General features: G+C 45.7%; 1 long non-coding RNA gene across 1 annotated transcript; it reads left to right on the top strand.

The window, feature by feature from the left end:
- The first annotated feature begins 646 nt into the window (after positions 1-646).
- Positions 647-23,350, top strand: LOC128352067 (uncharacterized). Its single transcript, XR_008320189.1, has 3 exons — positions 647-865; positions 6,838-7,136; positions 23,200-23,350. It is a non-coding gene; the product is annotated as an uncharacterized LOC128352067 (long non-coding RNA).
- Positions 23,351-23,576: the final 226 nt, after the last annotated feature.

Genomic DNA, 23,576 nt, shown 5'->3' with positions numbered 1-23,576 from the left:
GGAGCCCCCCAATACTGGAAGGCTTGTTGTAGGCGCCCCATCAGGAGTCTACTCATGAGTTGCTGTGCCGCAGAGCCGTGCCACAGCGACACACAACCCAAAAAATGGGGTTAGTGGAGCATGTGGTCTGCTAAACTCGTTTAACGGGGGGGGGTGTTAGTGGGGCTTGCTGCCGAGAGCCGCACAGCTCCTGTTGCAGCACACAAGCAGCAGGAACCGGGCTGGGGTCCCTTAGCCCAGTTTCTGCTGCTTGTGAGAATCGCCTCATTGTGGGAGAGAAAAATAGGTTTACTATGATTTTTATTTTTTTTAAGTACAGAAACAAACAGAAACAAAGATTCAGTTAGGCAAGAATACAATTTAAAAATATATATAAAACGAACAAGCTTGCTAGCCTTTTAGACGAAAGCCAGTAGGCCCAGCTTCCTCACTGCCACTTTCCAGCCGCTTCAGCCCAACCCTACTTTCCAGCCTTCCAGCCCACATAGCAGTCTGCATCTCTTCCTCTCCCCTGCACTGTCCGACTGTCCTTTTATTCAATTCCCCCCACCCCACCCCGTAAGAGGTATACACAGGACACACCAATCAGGATAATTCTTCCCTCAGGCAGCCAGAACCTTCTGTCTCTGCCCAGAGACATCCAATCAGACCACTTAGTTAAATTCCCTCCAAAACTCTGTAGCAACACAACTTTTTACCTCAGACTCAGCTGTCAATCAGAGGCTGCAACCTTTTAACCCCTGCTGAGCTTAGAGGGAACACAGAACAAACCAAAGAAAACAATCCACAAAACATAAAGGGAAGGAGCCATTCCTTCACAGGAATGCATGCATTCTACATGCATTCATTTAAAAAGTGAACCCAGGTATTGGAAACCAAATGCAGGGTACATAAGAAAAGCCCTGCTGGATCAGGCCCAAGGCCCATCTAGTTCAGCATCCTGTTTCACACAGTGGCCCACCTCTGCAGAGCCTACAGGCAGGAGTTGAGGGTGAACCCTCTCTCCTGCTGTTACTCCCCTGCAACTGGTATTCAGAAACATCCTGCCTTTCAGGCTGGAGGTGGCCTATAGCACTCCATTTAGTAGCTGATGATAGACCTCTCCTCCATGAAGTTATCGAAACTCCTCTTAAAGCCATCCAGTTTGTGGGCTGTCACCACATCCTGTGGCAGAGAATTCAAGCTGGTTATGTGTTGTGTGAAAAAGTACTTCCGTTTGTTGGTCCTAAATTTCCCGGCAATCAATTTCATTGGATGACCCCTGATTCTAGTGTTATGTGAGAGGGAGAAGAATTTCTCTCTATCCACTTTCTCCAAACCATGCATGATTTTATAGACCTCTATCATGTCTCCTCACAGTCATCTTTTTTCTAAACTAAATAGCCCCAGGTGTTGTAGCCTTGCCTCATAAGAAAGTTGCTCTAGGCCCCTGATCATCTTGGTTGCCCTCTTCTGCACCTTTCCCAGTTCTACAATGTCATTTTTTAGATGTAGTGACCAGAATTGTATGGTTTTGTATAAGGGCATTATAATATTAGCAGCTTTATTTTTCAGTCCCCTTCCTAAAGGTCCCTAGCATGGAATTGAACTTTTTCACAGCGGACGCACATTGAGTCGACACTTTCAATTAGCTGTCCACCATGACCCCAAGATCCCTCTCCTGGTCAGTCACTGACAGCTCAGATCCCATCAATGTATACTTGAAGTTGGGGGGTTTCGGCCCAATATGCATCACTTCACATTTGCCAACATTGAACCCCATTTGCCATTTTGTCTCCCACTCAGTCAATTTGGAGAGATCCATCTGAAGCTCCTCACAATCCATTTTGGATTTCACTACCCAGAAGAGTTTGGTGTCATCTGCAAATTTGACCACCTTGCTCCTTACCCCTACTTCTAGATCATTTATGAATAAATTAAACAGCATCGGTCCCAGTACAGATCCCTAGGGGACCCCACTTCTTACTTCCCTCCAATGTGAAAACATAATGCATGAATGTAATGTAAATTGTAAAGTGATGCACATTGGGACAAAAAACCCCAACTTCAAGTACATGCTGATGGGATCCGAGCTGTCGGTGACGGACCAGGAGAGGGATCTTGGGGTTGTGGTGGACAGCTCGTTGAAAGTGTCAACTCAATGTGCGGCAGCAGTGAAAAAGGCAAATTCCATAGCTAGGGATCATTAGAAAGGGGGTTGAAAATAAAACGGCTAACATTATAATGCCCTTATACAAAACTATGGTGCGACCACACTTGGAGTACTGCGTACAATTCTGGTCACCACATCTTAAAAAGGACATTGTTGAACTGGAGAAGGTACAGAAGAGGGCAACCAAGATGTTCAGGGGCCTAGAGCACCTTTCATATGAGGCAAGGCTACAACACCTGGGGCTTTTTAGTTTAGAAAAATGACGACTACGGGGAGACATGATAGAGGTCTATAAAACCATGCATGGTGTGGAGAAAGTGGAGAGAAAGAAATTCTTTTCCCTCTCACACAACACTAGAACCAGGGGTCACTCCATGAAATTGATTGCCAGGAGGTCTAGGACCAACTAACGGAAATACTTTTTCACACAATGTGTGATCCACTTGTGGAATTCTCTGCCACAGGATGCGGTGACAGCCAACAACCTGGATGGCTTTAAGAGGGGTTTGGATGACTTCATGGAGGAGAGGTCTATCAATGGCTACTAGTCGGAGGGCTGTGGGCCACCTCCAGCCTCAAAGGCAGGATGCCTCTCAGTACCAGTTGCAGGGGAGTAATGGCAGGTGAGAGGGCACGCCCTCAACTCCTGTCTGTGGCTTCCAGCGGCATCTGGTGGGCCACTGTGCGAAACAGGATGCTGGACTAGATGGGTCTTGGTCCTGATCCAGCAGGGCTGTTCTTATGTTCTTAATAAATCTACACATGTACTGAACAGTGCATACAGCTATGCATGTATTGAATATAATAATTGCATAACTGTTGTCTGTACTGAACAATGGTCTATACACAGATTGTCAATGTGTACAATGTAATGTGTGACTAACTTTAGCTATACCATCACCTAGCTTTGCATAGAATTAAGAAGTGACTACAAAGTCCTCTAAGAAGAGGAGATTTTTGAGGAGGCAGCAATGATAGATGAGAAATACTTACAATTATAGAATTTTAAACCCACAACAGTATCTGGGATTGAAAAATGAACTCAAACCAGAAGTTTCCAAAATTTACATCCTGCCCCTCTAAATATCAGCAGTGGAGAAGTGATAAGGTGAATTTTGGAAATCACTGAGCTGGCTATGCCAGTATAAAAGATAGAACAAATCATATGGCCATATTCTTCACACAGAGATGAGAAGACCCTTCTGTGGTGTGCAGTTTCCTTTGTACTGCACAGATGGACCAAGTCCAATAAAGAAAGGGAGAAATACATCATAAACTGCCCACCAAAACCAGAAATAAGAAACCCCAGAGAAATAACTCCCTTTTTATTGAAGCTATTTTAAAAGATGGCTCTCCACACACCTCTCAATCTTCTGGTCCCTTCTTCTGGCTGTCAAAATAATAATGGGAAGGCAGAGTTTCAATGGAGCTTCTCTAAAATGTTTGTGGGAAACCACAAAACCCACTTTTGAATCTTTACGGCGCTCCTTTAAAGTTGTCCCCCTGCTGCTCTAGCCTGAACATTGTCTGCAGCAATTGAATTGCCACTGGTGTGTGGAAGGAAGGGTGGGTCAAGTGATATTTTAAAAAGCAAAGGCAAGGGGCAATAGCTCTAGCCGTGCTGTGAGCAGAAGATATTCAAGAGCAAGGAAGTTTAATTGTATCCGTAGGTACTAATATGAACCATGAACTTGACAACTCACTGCCGTGTACCTGGCAAACATGGGGAAGGAGCAAGGGAGCATAGGTGAGGGAGCATCGATTAGTTGGATTGCACATACTTAGCAGGTAGGAGGCCTCTGGTTGAATCCCTGGCATCTCTGCTTAAGGAGATATCTGTTCTCTGTTGCTCCTGTGGGGTCCCCTCTGCAGTACATCCAGTCATTAAAGACATTCTCTCAACCAATTCTGATGGGGCTGTGGATGGCTGGGGGGAAGGTAGGAGCCTACCTGCCTTCCCCCACATGATCCATCCTACTCCTGAGCTCCACTGCGCCATCTGCCCACCCACACTGTCAGTGCTGTGGCAAGCCACCAGCGATCAGGATCGGGGGGGAGGAAGCTGGGCCACCGGCTCTCCCACAATGCAGTGCACAAGCACAACAGTGCACTGGAATACTTCGCTGCTGATGCATGGCTCCCCCCCCCTCCCAGCTCGATGGGTAAGATGGCTGCCAGCAGCCAGGAGGAACTCCAGCAGACCGCAAGTGTGGTAGGAGATGCCTGCACATCATTCTACCTCACTCTAAACCCGGGTTAAGCATCAGGGCTACCTGGAGGTGGAGCACTGGGGTTGGGAGTGACCTTGGCTAGCACTGTCTTATGCAGATAGGGCTGGTCGTGAGAACCACCTCATCATTTTGCTCCAGGCAGGACTTCTCATTCCCTTCAGCCATATGAACATCTTATTTAGCTTTCTTTCTTTCTTTCTTTCTTTCTTTCTTTCTTTCTTTCTTTCTTTCTTTCTTTCTTTCTTTCTTTCTTTCGAAATATTTCTACTCCGCCCCTTCAATACACTACTGCTCGGGGTGGCTCACAACATTAATAAAATAGATACAATGTAAAATAAGACTAGTAAAGTAATGCAAAGTTAAACGAGTTAAAACTTGCAGTTAAAACTTTAACAGGCTAAAGTTAAATGGGCTAAAACCACAATTAAAATCACACTTTTTAAAAGCAAAGTTCCAAATTAAAAGTTATTTAAAAAGCTAAGAACTGAGAGCTATAAAAACCAACGAACCTACCAGAGATAAGCAGGTAAGCAGGTACAGTAGATGTAACATTCCTAGAGAGCTGGTCTTGTGGTAGCAAGCATGACTTTCCCCCTTTGCTAAGTCGGGTCTGCCCTGATTGCATATGAATGAGAGACTATAAGGCGATTCTCATGACTGCCAAAAAGCGGGCTAAGGGAGCCTAACCCGCTTTTTAGTGGTCGTGTGCTGCAACGGGAACTGCGCAGTTCTCAGCAGCAAACCCCACTAATTCCCTCTCCCCTTAGCCCAGGTTAGCGGAGCGAGCGCTCCTCTAACCCGGGATTTTTGGTTGTGTGTTGCCACGGCGCAGCTCCATGCTGTGGCAGCACACAAGGAGACTCCCGGCAAGCAGCATCTTGGGCTCGGTGGTCTCTCCAGGATGCCCTGTGCGCTCGAGCGGGGCATTCGGGAACTTCTGCGGGCTGCATGCCCCCCGATCCCTGCAGCCCCGCCAGCTCTGCAACAGAGCCGGCAGTTGTGTGGGCAGCCGATGCGGCTGCACGGGGCTTCCTGCCTTCTCATCTGCGGGGAGAGCAGGCTAAGCCGGCTCTCCCCGCAAACTACTTCCTGGTGATTCTCACTGATCGTGAGGCTGGCCTCTACATGTGTGAGACTACATGTTTGAGGGATGGGGCTGCTCTGGGAAGAGCACAAGGTTCCAAGTTCCCTCTCTGGCAGCATCTCCAAGATCGGGCTGGGAGAGACTCCTTCCTGCAACCTTGGAAAAGCTTCTGATGGTCTGTGTAGACAATACTGAGCTAGATGGACCTATGGTCTGACAGCTTCCGATATTCCTATACCATCCATCCTTCAAAGAGCTCAGGGCATACAAGGTCTCCCCCACCCTTCATTTTATCCTTACAACAGCCCTATGATGTAGGTTGAGAGGCAGTATGGAAGTTCACATGATTGTTAACTGGTTAGGTCAAGCATCCTACGCAGCTTTGGGAGCTCTACATGCTCCCAGTTTTCAGTCACGTGCTAGCAAAAACCTAAGCAGGAGGAGGGGGGAGTGATAGTTTGCAAGAGAGGTGCTTGCCAGGATGGCACTGCCCTACCCAGCACCTGAATGAGGTAGGAAGAAAAGATGCCCTACCCAGCTCCTTTCTCACACACATTCACTCCCCCCTCCTTTTACCTAGTTGTTTGCTAACAGACATTCAAATATCGGGAGTATGCACGGCTCCCAAATTTTGGTAGAACGCTTGTCCCAGCCAGTTAATGGTCATGTGAGTTAGCCTTATGACTTGCCCAAGATCCCCAAGTAAATGTCATGGCTGAGTGGGGATATGAACCACATTGGCTCTCCTTTGAATCCACATCTTCCAGGTCAATGTCTGGTAGGGATATGCCCAAATGGGTTCATGCAGTTCCGGGAGGCATGGGGGTCACCTTTAAGGGGAGGGTGCCCATCCCCCCTGCCACGTCTCCCCTGCCACTTCCTCCCTGCCACTTCCCCCCCCCCACTGGCACTGACTCCAAAAATGCTGGTGCAGGGTTGCAGCATACCTCCTTGCAGCCCTGGTCAGCATCGTACAAGAAGTGGCCACTTCCGGTATGATGCTGACCAGGGCTGCAAAGCAGCACACAGCAGCCCCACACCAGTGTTTCCTTCCTGCTCCTTAAAGGTAACCCCCCTGGCTCCGAACCGGTCTGAAGGCCAGACCTCCGAACCGGCTCGGTCCAGTTTGCACACACCCCTAGTGTCTGGTCACCATCCTTGCTCAGAGCAGCAACAGCACCCTCTGAGTCAGCCTCTATTTGGGGTCATGACAGATGTATGAATCAATTCTAAATGAAGAAAAAATGCCCTGAGATTCCTTGATGAGGGTCTATTTTGATGTAGTTTCTCCTTGCACATGCCATCAGGTTGTGAGTCAGGAAGGAAATACTCATTGACACCCTGTTCGTGTCTCCCTTTGCATGCTGCAGCAAAGCACAAGTCAGCAAATGTAGACAGAAGAAAATCATGACATTTATGTCTGTTATCACCCAAATCAGTTGCCATAAAAAAGAAGAGCTGCGAAAGAATGAGAGACATGCCATTGTTGAATGATGTGCTATAAAAAGAGTGAGAAAAATGATACCAAAATCTCTAAGCAGAAAAAAGGAAGAATGACAAAGTGGAGAACTTCTTTATCAGCTTGGTCTCTTGGAATAATCAGATAGGAACAAAAGGGAAAGGAGAACAAACTGACAATCCTTTGTGTACTATACAATTGGAAAGCAAGGTAACTTTTGCCGAATTCCTTCTTAGAAAATGATGGGAAATGTAAAGGTAATAATGATGTGTCAGTCCAAAAAGAATTAGCTGGGATCCAAAGACTGTATGATGAATCCCACTTCTCCAGGTGAGCTTTGGCTACTGTTACTTGAACACCAAAGGCTGTGTAGCAAGACCCTGGATGGTACTAAAGGAAAATTGAAAAGCAGTTTGTGATATTTTTGTGGGCATTAAAATGCCACTGAGCATGTTGTAGCCCTTCATTGCATTAAAAGAGACTCCGTGGATGTGCAAGGGAATACAGGAGAGTAACAGTGAGTGGGTCAGAAGAAGAGTTAATCCCTCTTTAAAGAACTCCACAATCACATGCTCACACACACCACAATGAAGAGGTGAACAGGGGTGAACAGAACTGCTTCAAATAGAATCTGGTTTGATTTGAACCAGCCCAGTTCAACCGTTTTCAGCTTGAACCAGCCAAGTCCCCTCAAAAGAGGGGGCTGGTCCGAGTTCGAACTGAACTGGGCCCAGTTTGGATAGTACTGGTTTGGCCCGGTTCGGCCTGTTCAAATGTCTTGCTTGTAAAGGGGATTCTGGTAAGGATTCCCTTTTACAAATGAAGGGGGGATTCCCTACCTAAAAAGGTGTTCGGGAGGGTGGGCGAGAGGGCACCTTACTGGCTGTGGCCACCACCACCATGGAGCCACTGCTGTGGAGCTGCTGCCACAGCCAGTAAGGTGTGCTTTCACCCGCCACCCCAAACCTCTTTTTAGGTTGGAAATCCCCCTTTGCTTGTAAAGCGGAATCCTGACTGGATTCCCCTTTACAATCAAGGCACTTGAAGCAAACTGCCGGCCAGGTCTATGAGCCATGCTCATGGACCGGCAGTTTAGTTCAATTTTGGTTCAAATTCAGACTGAACCGCCGCTGCTGGTTTTGTGCATACCCCTAGAGGTGAACTCCAATGAGGCTGAAGAATTTTTTAAGAAATGAGGAAATGCTCAAGATAAATGGTAACGTCATTGGTTGGAGAAGCTGCTGCCAATCTGTATAGACAGTACCGAGCGGAATGGACCAATGCTCTGACTCAGCATATGGCAGCTTCCTGTGTCCCTAAGATTCTTTCATCCTGCTCAGTGTTTTCCACAATCATCACATTTCATCCCTCATGTCAGTTTCAGCAAGTTGCAATATCTGCCATAGGGCATGTTCAGATTTAAAATTGGATGAGAGATTGGATGGTCTCCCTCAGCCCTGAGAGCACATGCATCCCGCTCCCAAACCCATGTGTGTGCCTACATCATTTTAGGGGTGTACACAAAACTGGCTGGCCCAGTTTGGTCCAGTTCCCCCTCAACTCCCCCCCCCGGTTTGGTTCAGTTCAGGGGGTTCGTGGACAAAAAAATAATAATAATCTTTTTTTACCTTGTACTCCCCTTGGGGGAGTTCCTCTTTGGACACAGTTTGGCCTTTACCCAGTGGCCTGGTGGCCATATTGGGGGCTGTGCGCGTGTGCACATGGCCTCTGTGTGCCCGAATGGGTTGAGGGAGTTATTTAGAAGGCCAGCAGGGGGAGGAGGAAACTCCACAGACCCCATCCCCTGCCCCCTCCAATAACTCCTCTGAGGGGAGTACAAGGTTCAGTGGAGGTTTGGTCTGCTTCCGTACCCAACTGAAGGGGGGGTTGTTCGCGGGGTCAAACATTCGAACCCCTGAACCGCAAACCCCTAAACCTGTTTGCACATCCCTACATCCTTTGTAGGTTAGGATATGCTGAGATTGGTCACGATATCTGAACCTACTAACTTTGGCATATCCTAACCCACTTGCTCCAGGGAACCTGAGGGATGAAATGAACTTCACCTTGGATTCAAATCTTGAGTTCCATGGAGCAAGTGCGTTAGGATATGTCTAGATTGTTGGATTTGGATGCTGTGACCAATTTTGGCATATACTAAACTACAACAAAGTAGGCATCCATGCAGGGATGAGAAGGGGAAGTGTGTGCTCCTGGGGCTGAGAGAAGTAGTGTGATTCTCAGATTCTGTGTTAAGTCTGAATCCACTAATTGGGGGGGGGGGCATAGAAACAAGCCTCCAAATATCCAGATTGGCTCCAAATATCTCTAAATATTAAGGCTATGCAAAATTGGCTTGGTAAAATCAGACAAGGTCTGATTTTGCCCAAATTGGAGGTGTCCAGAGAATGTCAGAATCCACACTTGCACACCCCAGTTTGGCTTGGACTTCTCTGACCCCTTTCAGAATAATTCTGGGCTTTGCAAAGCTCCAGATGGGGGCAAGAGTCTGCTTTCTTCTTTTTAAAAAAGTGATTGTGGTTGAGGGTGGGGACTCATCTTCTGCCTCTACCTGCCCCCTTGCCTGCATGCCTGTGCATATCTCAGTTTTTAAAAAGTTTGGTTTTTTTGGCCTCTTTTACACTTACAAATACAAGCAGTTGATTTCCGGGTTTCTTCTGCAATTCTCTGGTGTGAGGTAATTTCCCTTTAGATTATCTGACATTAATTCACTCCCCCTGCCCTTTTCTTCCGGGTTCAGGAAGTATCCTTGATTACTTTCAAAACTTTTAAAAAGTTTTGTCCAACCCTGATCCCAACTCCAATCCCAGTCTTGACTCCGAAATTGAGAATAGTCCAAAGGATCTCAAACCAACATTTGTAGGGTTGGATTGGATCGGGTCAGACCCGATCCTGGCTTTCATGTTTGTGCACAGGCCTACTAAATATATCAAACATCACTGTTTCAATTCACAAATATGTGGAGGTTTACTTAATTGATGGGATGTAGATATTCAGGGGGATATTTGGACCAAATACCATCTGAATTGAGTATCTATCCAAAACATCTCATAGCCCTACCAGACAATACAACAAAAGTCCTCTGTACTTAAAATACGAGCCTGTCACTAGAACATTAAGAACACCAGTATGTCATCTTAGTGTTCTAGTCACGTGCTCATTTTTTTAAAATACAGAGGGTTTTTGTTCGATTGTCTGCAATGTCATGACTAGTTTTCTGTCTGGAAAAGCAGTGTTCAAATTAAAACCCCTGTCTGAAACCCAGGAGAGGTGCTGCCAGTCAATGTAGACAGTACTGTCCTAGATGGTCTGATCTGGTATGGCAAATCCATATGGAGAACTCTTAATATAAAATCCACCCCAGATCTTCCCCCTCCCCCCAATTTTAGCCAAATCCTCCCCCCACTGTAGTCTTCTTAAAAGCAGTAACTAAAGGGGGCTGTGTCTCCTTACAAAAAGTAAGGAGGCTGGATCCTCTTCCTCCATATGTGGAACACATTTTTAGTTTGGAGGACATTCCATCATGTGAGCCCCCATCTTCAAACCGAACTGGTCCAGCCCAAAGACTAAGTGGCACCACATTGCCATGGGGTGTGGTGATGGCCACCAGCTTAGAAAGAAACACTGAGAAGTGCCCAGCTTAGAAAGGGGCTTAGACAAATTCATGGAGGAGAGGTCTATCAATAGGTTGTTCACATGACCCCAACAGGATAGGAGAAGTGTGCAGCCTGGGTGGGAGAGGCAGATGCCTTTTTGATTTTTAGTCATGTGCTGGTAGGAGATGGGCAGTGTGATCTGTGCAAGACAACAGCTGGGCAGGACAAGAGTGATCTACCCAGATTCTGTCCCCAGCATTTTACCGAGCTAGGAGGAAAATCCTACCCAGCTTGCACGAGATCACACTCCCCTCCTCCTACCTAGGCTTTTGCAAGCATACAGCCAAAAATCAGGAGTTCTCACCCAGCTTTCCCACCAAGACTGGACACTTTTTCAACCCAGCTGGTGGCCCCATGAACAAACCTAATGTCTACTATAGGCCACCTCCAGCCTCAGAGGCAAGATGCCTCTCAATACCCGTTGCAGGGGAGCAACAGCAGCAGTAGAAAGGGCATTCTGAGAGGCATCTGGTGGGCTACTGTGGGAAACAGGGTGCCGGACAAGATGGGCCTTGGGCCTGATCCAGCATGGCTGTTAGGTTTTTAATAGCACTTCAGTGAGCAAGAAGTCATAATTTAGCCTCTAGTTCAGGGTAGGCAACATGCAGATCTCCAGATGTTTCTGAACTACAACTCCATCATCTCCAGCTACAAATTATTACAGCTGGGGATTATGGGAGTTATAGTTTAGCCACATCTAGAAAGCCATATGGTGCCTAACTCTGCTAATGTGTGACTAAATGTCCAGATTCAAAATGAATATCCAAGTCCTCTCTTTGACAAACTAAATTTATATTTTTAGCCTCCTTGCCTTAAGGAAAGTGAGCTTATGAGATGACCCAGCAGTATGTTTGTCCGTGTCCCCCTATCAACTTCGCAATGCCTGGAGCAATATGAATCAAATTGGGTACTTTAGTAGAGATACCTCAACAGTGTAGTTTGTGATTATATCATCCACCCCAATTCAAGATCACAGACACATAAATGTTTGAGGTGCAAGTGGGCGAACTTGTGAACAGCTTAACCCAGTGGTTACCAAACTGGGAGCCTTCAGATGTTGCTGAGCTACAACTCCTATCAGTCCCAGCTACAATTCATTATGGCTGGGTATGATGGGAGCTGTAGTGCAGCAACATCTGGAGTCTCCCAGTTTGGAAGCCGCTGGCCTAACCAATTTTATCCCTACAGCTGTAGAGACACATAGGATGCTGTTTGTAATGATGCAATCCACCTCAATTCAAGATGGCAGATGTATGACCAATTGTGGCTCAAGTGGGCTAACTTGTGGACTGTCTAACCGATTTGAACCAAATTTGGTGCAGCCCCCTCAGATGATCTCGTCAAGTGGGCAGAAACCCTTGGGAGCAGGTGGTCCCTCAGGTATCCTGGGCTCAAACCATTAAGGGCTTTAAAGGTCAAAACCAGCACCTTGAATTGGACACGGAAACACACTGGTAAGTGGTAACCAGTGCAGCTCTTTCAAAATAGGTGTGATGTGATCACACTGGGCAGCTCCAGATAGAATCCTAGCTGCCGCATTTTGTACAAGCTGTAGTTTCTGGATATTCTTCAAGGGCAGCCCCACGTGGAGCACATTGCAGTAATCCAGCCGTTATGTGACTAAGGCATGGGTAACTGTGGCCAGATCTGCCTTCTTGAGAAAGGGATGCAGCTGGTGCACTAGCCAAAGCCGTGCAAAGGCACCCCTGGCCACCGCCTCCACCTGAGCTTCTAAAAGCAGAGCCGGGTCCAGTAGTACCCCAAAGCTGTGTACTTGCTCCTTCAAGGGGAGTGCAACCCCATCCTGAATTGGTAAAATCTCATCATCCCAATTTGCTCTCCTACTGACCAACATTACCTTCGTCTTGTCTGGATTCAGTCTCAGTTTATTAGCCCACATCCAGCCCATCATGGCCTCCAATCCCCGATTCAGGACATCCACCACCTCCCTAGGATCCAATGGCAAGGAGAGATAGAGCTGAGTGTCATCTGCATATTGCTGACAACTCAGTCCAAGTCTCCGGATGACCTCTCCCAGCGGCTTCATGAAGATGTTAAACAGCATGGGGGACAAAATCGAACCCTGTGGGACCCCACAAGCCAATGGACATGGGGCCGAGCAGTAGTCCCCCAGCACCACCTTCTGGACCCTCCCCCCAAGAAAGGAATGGAGCCACTCCAACACAGTACTTCCAATTCCCATACTCAAGAGGTGGTCCAGAAGGATACCATGGTCGATGAATTATCAATTAAGATTATAGTGAAAAGAAACTAGGCAGATTAGTTCTTACCAGAATAACTTGTTTTCTTATTGGGCACCCCCCAACTTCCACATTTACTCCAGAATGAACCATGCACCATCAATCCTGATATGAGCAGTCTGTTGAGTACCAGCTGTATAATAATATATACTTTGTATCTCTTGGAGGAGAAAGTAATATAAGTGATGATCCAAGGGTGGAGGTTTTTTCTGAATAAATTTCCGAGAAAATATTGAACAAGGCTGAAATAGACTGATTTTGTTTACACAGAACTCAGGCTTGGTGGGGGAAGGAAATGCAGAGGAAAAACACACCTGCAGAAATATTATGTTTCTAGAGTTTTGAAGGTGTCTAAGATTTGGAACGAACCAATTATTTTCATGATCTTACAGTGTTAGCCAAGAGACAGATGTTATGAAACAAAATGGGAAATGCAGATGTTCTTAAAATCACATATTCATCCCAGTCCAACAAGGGAATCCATGTGTGGAAGCAGCTGTTGTGGTTGCAGATTAACATCTGTATGGGCACGCACATCTGTTTCAATATACTTCTCTGGCCCCAGTTGAAGAAGATGAACATTTGATGAAAATGTGCACTTTTTAAAAAAGGGTCAACAGTTGTTTTTAAGCCTATAGGTCAATTTGGCCAGAATATGCCTTGTTTGGCTTTTGGTTCCCCCTCTACCACCCTTTGAGACCAGCCTAAATGCTGCGGCCAAAACTTCATGTGCTGTTTTAGGCTATCTTTCTTTATCCTTTACACCACATAGACAATCATAGATTCAAAACAGGATATAGCATATATTGTTGCATGCCACATGAAAACATAGTTCTGACCCAGTTGCTGTATTTTTTATATTTTTTCGTGCTGTAATTGTAAGCAGTTTTGAGCTACACAAAGATGATATAAATGGCACATTTTACTTCTTACAAGGAGAATGATCTGTCCATGGTACTGAATAACTATCAAGCCATTTCAATCTGTTTAGGCTTGCAGGACCATTGGTACAGGGGAATGTTACAGCTGTCAGGATAACTGGAGCCTCATATAGTGAGGTATCCAAAACTATGTGCTAAATCCCTAGAAGACCCTTCAGGCACAGAAAGGATTATAGGTCTATCTACAAATCCTCAAATTTAGGCTTAGCTCACTAGCTAGCCATTATTTGTGGTCACCATCAATCCCTTTTCTTCCCTCAGATGCTTTTCGGCAGAGGGCTTAGGAGAGAAGTGAATCTTCTCTTGTTTGCCTTGGGATATGGAGACCGTAAGAAACAGTAGGAGTCCTCTCCTTCAGTTCAGAAAAGATTCCTGCTGTTGCTAATGCTCTCAACAATGGCAGTGGAAATGAGAGCTCTGGTGAGGAGATCTGTGTGGTGCTGGTTATCTGGTTTGGGAACGGTGATAGTTGTTTTCTTCACTAACAGATGCTTATGCTGATGCTTTCAATAAACCTATCAATTCCTTTTCAAATTCAGTTATCCCACTGCATTGTCAGAGGCCATTTGAGCATGCGCCATTTTCTTTTCAGCGGCCATATTTTTTAAAAAAAATATTTTGAAAAATGTCCACCACACATGCTCAGATGGTCCCTGCAAGGCCCTAGGCCTTCTCAGGCCTTGCAGAGGCCATTTGAGCATGAATGGCAGCCTCCAAAATGGCCACCACGCTGATCTTTGCAGGCCCAAACAGGCCCAAAAATCAGCCCAGGACGGGCTGCGGTGGTGAATTAAGAGGCCAGTGGGTGGAGGGGGAACCTTTGCAGACCTCCCCCCACCCACACAGCTGTTAGGAAGCCCCCAAAGAGGCTACAGGTAATTTCTTTAATTTAATATAATATAAATCACTGTACACATATTCAGTTTGGCACTATGTACAGAGAATCAGGGCTTGTGAATACTAAGCTGAAGCTTATGAGCTAAGATTGTATTCATTTGCTCTTACTTTGCTTTTTGTGATAAGTGAGTTAAATATGATGTCTTAATAATATGGCTATTAATGGTGAGTTTGTCTTTGAATCAGTGTGAAATCCTTAAGGCCACTGGGAGTTTCTTGCTCTTTTTCTCTCATTTTAACTGTCTTTCTGAAATACTAGAATATATTCCAAGCAGTGACACATATCCTTTAATTATTTTCAGAGTATCTAGGAAAAGCCAAATTCTCCATTTATGTTTAAAACTTATATAATAGTGATGCTACAATGCATAGAAGAGAATTAGATAGGCACTTCTGTTTAGTTTTCCAAGTACACCTCCACATAGTATTTGGGTATTTCACGAGCCCCAGCATACTGAAATTTGTAGTTTTCCAGCATTTTTTGGTCTGGCTACATCCACTGGTAAATAGTTCTTGAAATATTAAAAGATTAACAAGCTTGACTTGTATTTTTGAGCTGATAATATGGTAAAGTTATCTGAAAGATGGGTGTCAGATGCTTGGACAGGGGGCGCAATTTCAGTTTTTGCCCTAGGCGCTATTTTCCCTAGATACGCCTCTGCAGAGAATAGAGGATATTGAGAGACAAACAGATATAGTGAGGGCACCTGACTTTCAGAGCCAGGAATCAGTCAGGTATAGTTTGGCCCTAGCATCCTATCTCACTATCTTGGAGGTGCCCCCACTTAGAAGAGATTTTACCCTGGCAAGATCAATGCCCTGCCTTCAGCCCCCTTAGAGGGCAGATACAGAAGGACTCCCTATGGGGAGAGGCTCTGCCCATGTGGGGAGGGTCATGTGGAAACAGTCACCCATGGGCTATTGGAATGTTTGTTCTATCGAGACCTGCGTCAGGATCTCATTTACCCTTTGACGGCTAAATGCCCAGGTCTTGATTCTCCTCAGATGATTGGCAGGCTGTTGGAAGGAAGTAATCCCAGTACCACCAGACAGGTAGCTAAATTTTGTAGCGCAGCCCTCCGTTTGCATAAGAGCTTAATAACGGGAAAATAGGTAATGGATTTAAGGCCAGAGCAACCTTTGTAGCTACAGTGTGGCTAACTGCAGGTGGGCACGCAGGTATTGGGATCACTTGTATATCATCAGTCAATCTAACAACTAAATTTTCCCAAGCTCCTGAATTGTTTAACCCCTCTCAGATTCAGGAGTCAGGAAGGCAACTGTTTGAGTTTTGATTTGTGTGCAATAGTCTCATAAGTATGAAATATTGCTGTCTCCTTTTCTTCTTAGTTATGTATTTTTAGTAGTACTTTCAATACCTTGATCTATGTTCAGGAGGACTTTTAAAAATTTATTTGGTTTTATTGTTTGTAGTAGAAGTTTGATTGTCTTCTCTTCTACATTTGTTTTAATCTTATGCTGGTCGCTGACCAAAATAAAGATATTTGATTTGTATTTATGACAATGGCGATTAGCTCTTAATTTCTTTAATAGGAAGACATCTTTCTGATTGAGTTATGTGAACAGAATGCCAGTGTTGCTTATTCACTTTTACAGAGCTTTGAAGGACCTCTGCAATATCCTTCCTTCCCATATCTCCTTTCTATACTACAGAGCTTATAGATAATCACAACTGTTTGCTAGATTAGATTTACAAGACTACTAAAATTGTTTGCATGGTTCTGTAGCATGAGCAATCAGCGTGTTTACCCTACTGGAACATTCAGAATCAACTCTATAACTTTCCAGCTCCCTTTCCACCAGATCAGATTTTCTGTGCAACCTTCTTTGTTCCAAGTTTTGTCTTGTGTGGGTGGAAGGGGAGCCTGAAACAGATGGCTGTAGCAAACACAGGTTCACAGTGGAATTTCTCCTTTCACAGCTGCTGAATAGCATTTGGAAAGGACTGAAAAAGGATTCACCTGGGTTATATTTCAGAGAGTCTGAAATCTTCTGCAACAACATCATAAACCTAGGGTTCTTCAAAATGGCAAAAAGATGCAAGACATGAGAAGCTTTTGAGCAAATTCTAATCATGATCTTACTCACTCTCCACACACTCCTTTAGGCGTCAGTCCCACTTCCCATCATGATCTCACAAACTGGTGACACTGTGGTGAGTGTAATATCAGGGGTTTTTTTAGTGTTATGAATTTTATATTATCCTTTAATTCCTCTTCTAATTACTCTTCTCCAGTACTTATTTCACTTGCTGTTTAATTGATGTATTGACCTTCTTAGTTTATCTTTGTCTGTCTTTATTTTCTTATGTTGACCCCCAATGAAAAGTACATAGCTCAAAATTCAAACTGATCTGCCCAGAGTGGTTCTGTGCACAACTCTATTGCAAAAATTGTGCAAAGTTCCTGCTCTGCATCTGAATGCAGCATCACCAGATTGTGAGATCATGCTGGGAAGCAGAACAGAAGGATGAGTAAGATTGCACTTAGAATTTGGATGAATGCTTCTCATGCCCTGATTCTTTTTGTTACCTGGAAAGACCCAAAGTCAACAGAGAAAAAGGAGAGCTGGATTGTTGAATCAGGTGAGAGCTTTAAAAATACCCCTCTGTCCGAAGCACCTGAGGCTGCTGTATATCAAGTCAAACCACTGGTCCGTCTTAGTTCAGGATTGTCTATACTGACTGGAAGTGGTTCTCCAGGGTTTCAGACAGGGACCTTTACCAGCCTTACCTGGATAGGTGCATAGGAAACTATACTGAATCAGTTCCTATCCAGCTCAGTGTTGTGTACACCAGGGATTCTCAATGTGTGGGTCCCCAGATGTAATTGGACTTCAACTCCCATAATTCCCAATCAAAGGCCTCTGGGGCTGGGGATTATGGGAGTTGAAGTCCAATAACATCTGGGGACCCACACATTGAGAAACCCTGGTGTACACCACGACTGCACAATTTCGGCCTTCCAGCTGTTGTTGGACTACAGCTCTCATCATCCCCATCCACAGTAGCCAATAGTCAGGGATGATGGGAGTTGTAGTACATCAACAGCTGAAGAGTCGAAATTGTGCAGCTCTGGTCTACTGGCAGTTCTCTGATTTCACATCGGATTTTTTAGCCCTTCTAGGAGATGCTGGGGGATTGAATCTGGGACCTTCTACATGCAAAGCAGATATTCTGTCACTGAGCTATGGCCTCATCCCCAGATGAACAGAATATGGCACTATCTACTTGCAAAGCATGGATTATTCTGCTGAATGTTGCATGCTCTTAATTGCACTAAGTTATGGAAGCTGAGTCAGCCCATTTGTCCATCTACACCGGCAGCAGTTCTCAATGATATCAGACTGGAATCTTTTCCGGCCCTTTCTGGAGAATTGAATCTGGCATGTGAAGCATGTGCTTTACCCCTGAACTGAGCCACCGCCCCTGATCCAGCAAGAGCTGTGTATATAAATAATTGCAGTCTTTCATATGAGCTGCTAATTCAGATGCACATGTGCAGCTAGATGTGCATGCACATCTGCATCTAACCCTGCCGGGTAGTTCAGCATTAGCAGACTTGCTGGCAGAAAAAATGGTTGCCTAAGGCAGCTGTTGTCAGCCTTACTGAGCAATATTGTACTGGAGGGGCAGGATATAAATATTTTAATAGAATAAATAAGACCATTTACTGAGTTCATGTTAACAATACGAACTTTTGAGTTTCACAGCAACTGCTCTACAACAGTACAGCAGAGAGCTACATAAAGCAACCATCATTATTATTATTATTATTATTATTTGTACAGAAAAAATATCTTGTAAGTCTAGGTAACTCACAATACTAAAAGTGTCGAAAAGATGTGCAAAATAGAGCAAATAAGCAAACATTAGAATAGCGCAAAGATCAATGAACAAGCATCAAGAGTATGTCAAAACCTAATTTTAAAAAACCAATAATAATATGGGGCTATATTTTATTTCATCTAACTATGGTTGGTTTGTATGTCAGAAGAACCTGCACCAGTCAACAAACTGTGGTTTATTTCAGCAAGTAAAACCATGATCTGCACTCAATGTTTATAGCTGGTTGGATTGTCCTTACCATGGTCTTGTGTGATGTCTGAACCTCAATAGTTTAATCTTGGTTCGTTTCTGTGGTCGGCTTCAGATGTACACATTAACAGCAGTTAACACAAACCAGAGTTAAAATTACAAACTCCTCTTGCACTGCAGTTGTACAACTAACTGAAGTTAGCGAACCTGGAGTAGAGGGAGAAGAGAGCCCCTTCCTGCCACTTGGCCTCCAAGCCTGATCCCAGCTAGCTCTGCGGCCAGACTGTGGGCAAAGTGTCACCGCATCAGCCACTTGGCTGCGATTGGCGACGATCTCCAGCGGGGCATGCTGAGTGAGATCGTGCGTTTTTGGAGCACCCTGCCCACCCTTGGCAGGGGAAATGCAGCGAAAGCCTTTTAAATGCTCCACGAAGCCAGCACCACTTCTGCCAGCCCTGGCACCATCGATCCCGCCTGCCCACAAGTGGTTCTGCACAAGAAAGCACCACACAGACTCCAATCCCCAGGGGGGATCAGTGGCATGGGGGGATGGAATCCCTCATTCTTTGCGGGATGGGAGGGGAGAACCCACATTTGCCAGAACAGGATATGCAGATGGAGTTGGGAAAAGAATGTGGGGGGGGGGTCTGTCCCACCATGACCAGGGAAGGTGTCATGAGGGGAGACCCTGGCAGAGCACTCCAGCCAAACCCATCACTAAGCCACTGCAAGCAGCTTACTGCCCACAGGGCTAAAAATCTCATGAAATGGCCAGTCTACTGGGGATATGCCTGAGCCTCTTAAGGCATTATCCCCACCCACAGACTGCAAACACATGAGCTGAGCTGGCCACTTAACCACCAGGGAATCGAAGGGGACCCTTCTTTAGTGGGGGCTCCCACTATCCTTGTTGAAAAATAGAAAAATAAAAATAAAACTTGCCTCTCCCCAATCCCTCTTCAACATTGCATGTACCCCAGAGGACATCCCGCACCCCATGTTCCATTGCCTGCCCATTTGCATGGCTGTGGGGTGGGCCAACAGGATAGCACGTTCACTTAATTTCTGTATGTAAACCGCTTTGGGAACATTGGTCAAAAAGCGGTATATAAATACTCACCATATTCGTATTCAAGTTTTAAAGTTCTCGGGACCAGTCCTTCTGTGCGCCATATGCAAATGAGCTGGCGCAGGGAATCCCGGGAGAGGCCACTTTCCTCTGCTCCCCTGACCCTGGGGCAGCTGGTTGGACTGCTGAGGCCACTAGGGACTCTGTCTCTGGGACACTCCTGCCCATCAGATCCCAACACAGCTCAAATTAGAGCACCAATGAGCAGTTTTTACAAACTGCTTTATTTGTTTTAATAATCGTTTTATGTTGTTTTTACAGTTTTTGAATAGTTAATAATTTTGGTTTGTTTTAATGTAAACCGCCTTGAGCTATTTTTGGAAGGGCAGTATAGAAACAAAACAAAACAAAACAAAACAACAAAATAAATAAGCGGGCATAGCCCATGTGTCCATTTAGTGGTCAGCCATCATCATATTTTGATGAACAACCAAGACCTTGCTCATGAGTAAAAAGGGCTTATATGCTGCTGGGGAAGTTTCTGGGCCTCACCTCCCCAACCTTTCTTTGTCAAAAATAGAACAGATCCCCCTGAAACCTTCCCATACTCCTCCCTGTGTGGACCTGCAAGCACCCAGAGGCACCTAGACACCCGCTTTCTCCTCTTCCTGGCACCTGTGCAGTGTTGGTGGAGGGATAGATGAAGCTTTCTGCCAATTCAGGACTCCTGGTTCCCAATCCATCCTACTGCCGTATGCAGATCTGCAGGTGCAGGGATGGATGGGACAGGGGAGCCCCCCTGCTCTCCAGACAACACTGGAGAGCAGGTTTGCCACTGGAAAGGGTATACCTGTGCACATGGACATGCAGGCAGAAAGGAGGCACAGTATAATGGCAATTTGCCCATGGTCCCCAAGACTAGGAATGTGATTCCTTGGGATAATAGTACCTGCGGCCGTGAGCCAGAAACCATTCTCAGTCAATCCAGAGCACCCATGGCCTGATGGGTGCTCTTGTGATGGAGGTGTTAGGTGGAGAAGGGACTGGATTGCCCTCTTGAATAAGTTCTGCTCTTCCTGGGCAATGCTCTCCCTTCATCTCCATCTGATGCTCTATCTCACAAGCTTTCGGGGGGTGTCCCCGTGGCCTGTCACTCTCATGCCACTGAACCCTTGGTTGGGCAGCAGTTTCCTTTAAAAAGGATATCAGCTGACCCAAGAGTGTCCTCTATGACCTGTCCTACTCATGAGCTAGCCTCTGTGGGCATCTTCCCCACCATTTAGGTGTGAAGATCAGGACTTGGGTGCTCTGGAATCCCTTCTGGGGTTCTGTCATTTGGAGCCTGCCCATAGCACCCACACAAAAAACAATTGCAAGGACGGTGCAGACAGCAGAGTAGACCCTTCCAGCCATTCAAAATTCCCGAGTCAGGGCCGGCATTGCAGCGTATGTAGATCTAGAGGAGCAGAGATTCCTGGGAGTAGAGAGCACTGGTTTCCAGCCAACCTGGGGTGGCTATGTCACATATTGAAGGCCACAGGTAGGGGTGCACAGCTCCACATTGGCAAGTGTGTTGGCAGGGCAGAGGGTTTGACAGTGGCTTGGCGGCAGTCACCAAGACCAGGAAAACACTTGCCCGAGTGCCTGTCTCTGCAGAATTCCCACATGGAGCATCCTACTTCACTTCCCTTGGTCTACCATTGTGAGAGAGTGGTCCATGGGGTTGTGGCTAAAGTTAAAGCATGCAACGAGCTTGTACAACACAAATACCATTGTGTAAATTTTCAATTAGTGTGCAACAGATGGTTCTTCTCATGAGTAAGGCTTAAGGAGCAAACATCCCCCACCGGGCAAGGGGCTGGGCCTCCATTCCCCATCCTTTCTTTGTGAACAATAGAACTTGGGTGCTCCAGCCCAACTACTTGGGTCCACCTCTTTGCTTCACTCTCTTGTCCCCCTGCTTGTGCTTCCATGTGGTGTGTTTGTGCTTGTGGACACCCATGACTGTCCACCCCGAACAGCTGAGCAGCTTGACAGGATGGTTGGTCCGGGATGGGGCGTGTTGGCATCCCTGTAGCCTGGCAACTCCATAACTGTGCAGCTGACAGGAGGGGCGGGGCTGGTTTTCCAAGCGGCTGCCAACAAGAAGTTCTCGGGCTGGTCTGCGCGACCACCTCTATGATTGGAGTTTGGAGATGGGCATTTAACTGCAGTTAGGGAGGGGTCTGCCTTCAGGCATAACACTTAAGCCGCAAAACTGCGGTTATTGGCGGTGAACCTTGAAGAAAACCTCAGGTCCCAATTGGAATTTGTTGGGGCAATCTGGAGTTTACATTTGAGGCTTAACTGTGCTTTTGTGTGTTCAGGTGTACTACAGTTACAAACTGTGGTAGCTTTAACTGCAATTAAACCATACGTGTGAACCGGGCCAGTAGCTCCATCCTTGCAGGTCTCTTGCTTAGAGGCAAACCTAGATTATGGGAGGTAAGGAGAAGAGATGGGACCGGGACAAATTGCAATATGGCGAAACAAACTGAGATTTGGTGAACATCCATGACACAAATCCATATATATATATATATATATATATACACTTTAGTTAAAATAAACTATGATTCTGCTTCATCTCTGAACCCACTTAAAATTAAGTATTACAACCCCATTGGCTTCAATGAGAGAGAGAGAGAGAGAGAGAGAGAGAGAGAGAGAGAGAGAGAGAGAGAGAGAGAGAGAGAGAACGTGGCTTCACACAACTACCAACACATCCAGTGTCTAAATATTGGGAGCTAAGAGTTTGCATTCCTAGTGGGCATGTCCTGCAAATATGCCCAAGTCTGTTTCCTCAGCCATCTACCCAACATTCTACCAACTTTCTCTGCCCAGCTTGAAATCTTTCTTCCAAGTGAATGGTAAGACTTGAGCAGGTTTCTGTGATGACCACCAAGAGTGCAGGCTTTTGGTTCCTGACATTTTCCTGGCCACTAGACTTGCCAGTGTCTTGTGAAGCTGCCCAGACAGGGTTTAGCCCCTTTTAACCTTTCTAATGAACTCAGTGGTGCTTATAAATGCTTGGCTTTGTTAGCTTGCCCAAGTAGCCAACAAAAGGAGAGCAGACAATTTCATGGAGGATAGAGCAATCAATGGCTACCAGCCTGGGTAGCTGTATATTTCAATCAGGATCAGAGGGGGCAGGCTTCTGAACACCAATGGGAAGGGGCATTGCCATCTCCCCCATGTACGGGCTTCCCAGACACACCTGGCTGGCCACTAGGTACAGCACGATGCTGGACTACTTGGGCCTTTGGCCTGACCCAGCAGGGTTTTTCTTCTGTTCTTGTTTCCTTTTAACTTGACATTTTTACAACTTCCAGGTTTTCCAAATGCCGAAGATAAAAAGTCATGAACACCAACTATTAAACAGCCATCAGTTATGAAGTTTCCAAATGGATATTTAAGAACAGAATAGACTGCAGGGAAAGGCAGGAGGATGCAAATTAATTCCTGCAGTCTCCACCACATGATGTATCCAGATGTTGAATGCAACTGAGTAGAGTTCAATGAAAGAGAATCCTCTTGGGTACTGAAATGCAATGCTAGCACCAAGGGAGCAATAAAATGGATCTTACAAATAAAAATGAAATATCTGTATGTCTTTAAAAGTTGCCTGGGAGCAACTATGAGTAATTTTAAATATCTTCTTTCCCTTTAGGGACCGTTTAGAAGCTTTAAAAACTTGAGAAAAAACTGC

The sequence above is a fragment of the Hemicordylus capensis genome, chromosome 3 (assembly GCF_027244095.1).
Source record: "Hemicordylus capensis ecotype Gifberg chromosome 3, rHemCap1.1.pri, whole genome shotgun sequence".
In the NCBI taxonomy this organism is placed as follows: Eukaryota; Metazoa; Chordata; class Lepidosauria; order Squamata; family Cordylidae; genus Hemicordylus; species Hemicordylus capensis.
The sequence above is the reverse complement of the archived record's forward strand: the minus strand, read 5'-3'. Positions and strand labels throughout refer to the sequence as shown.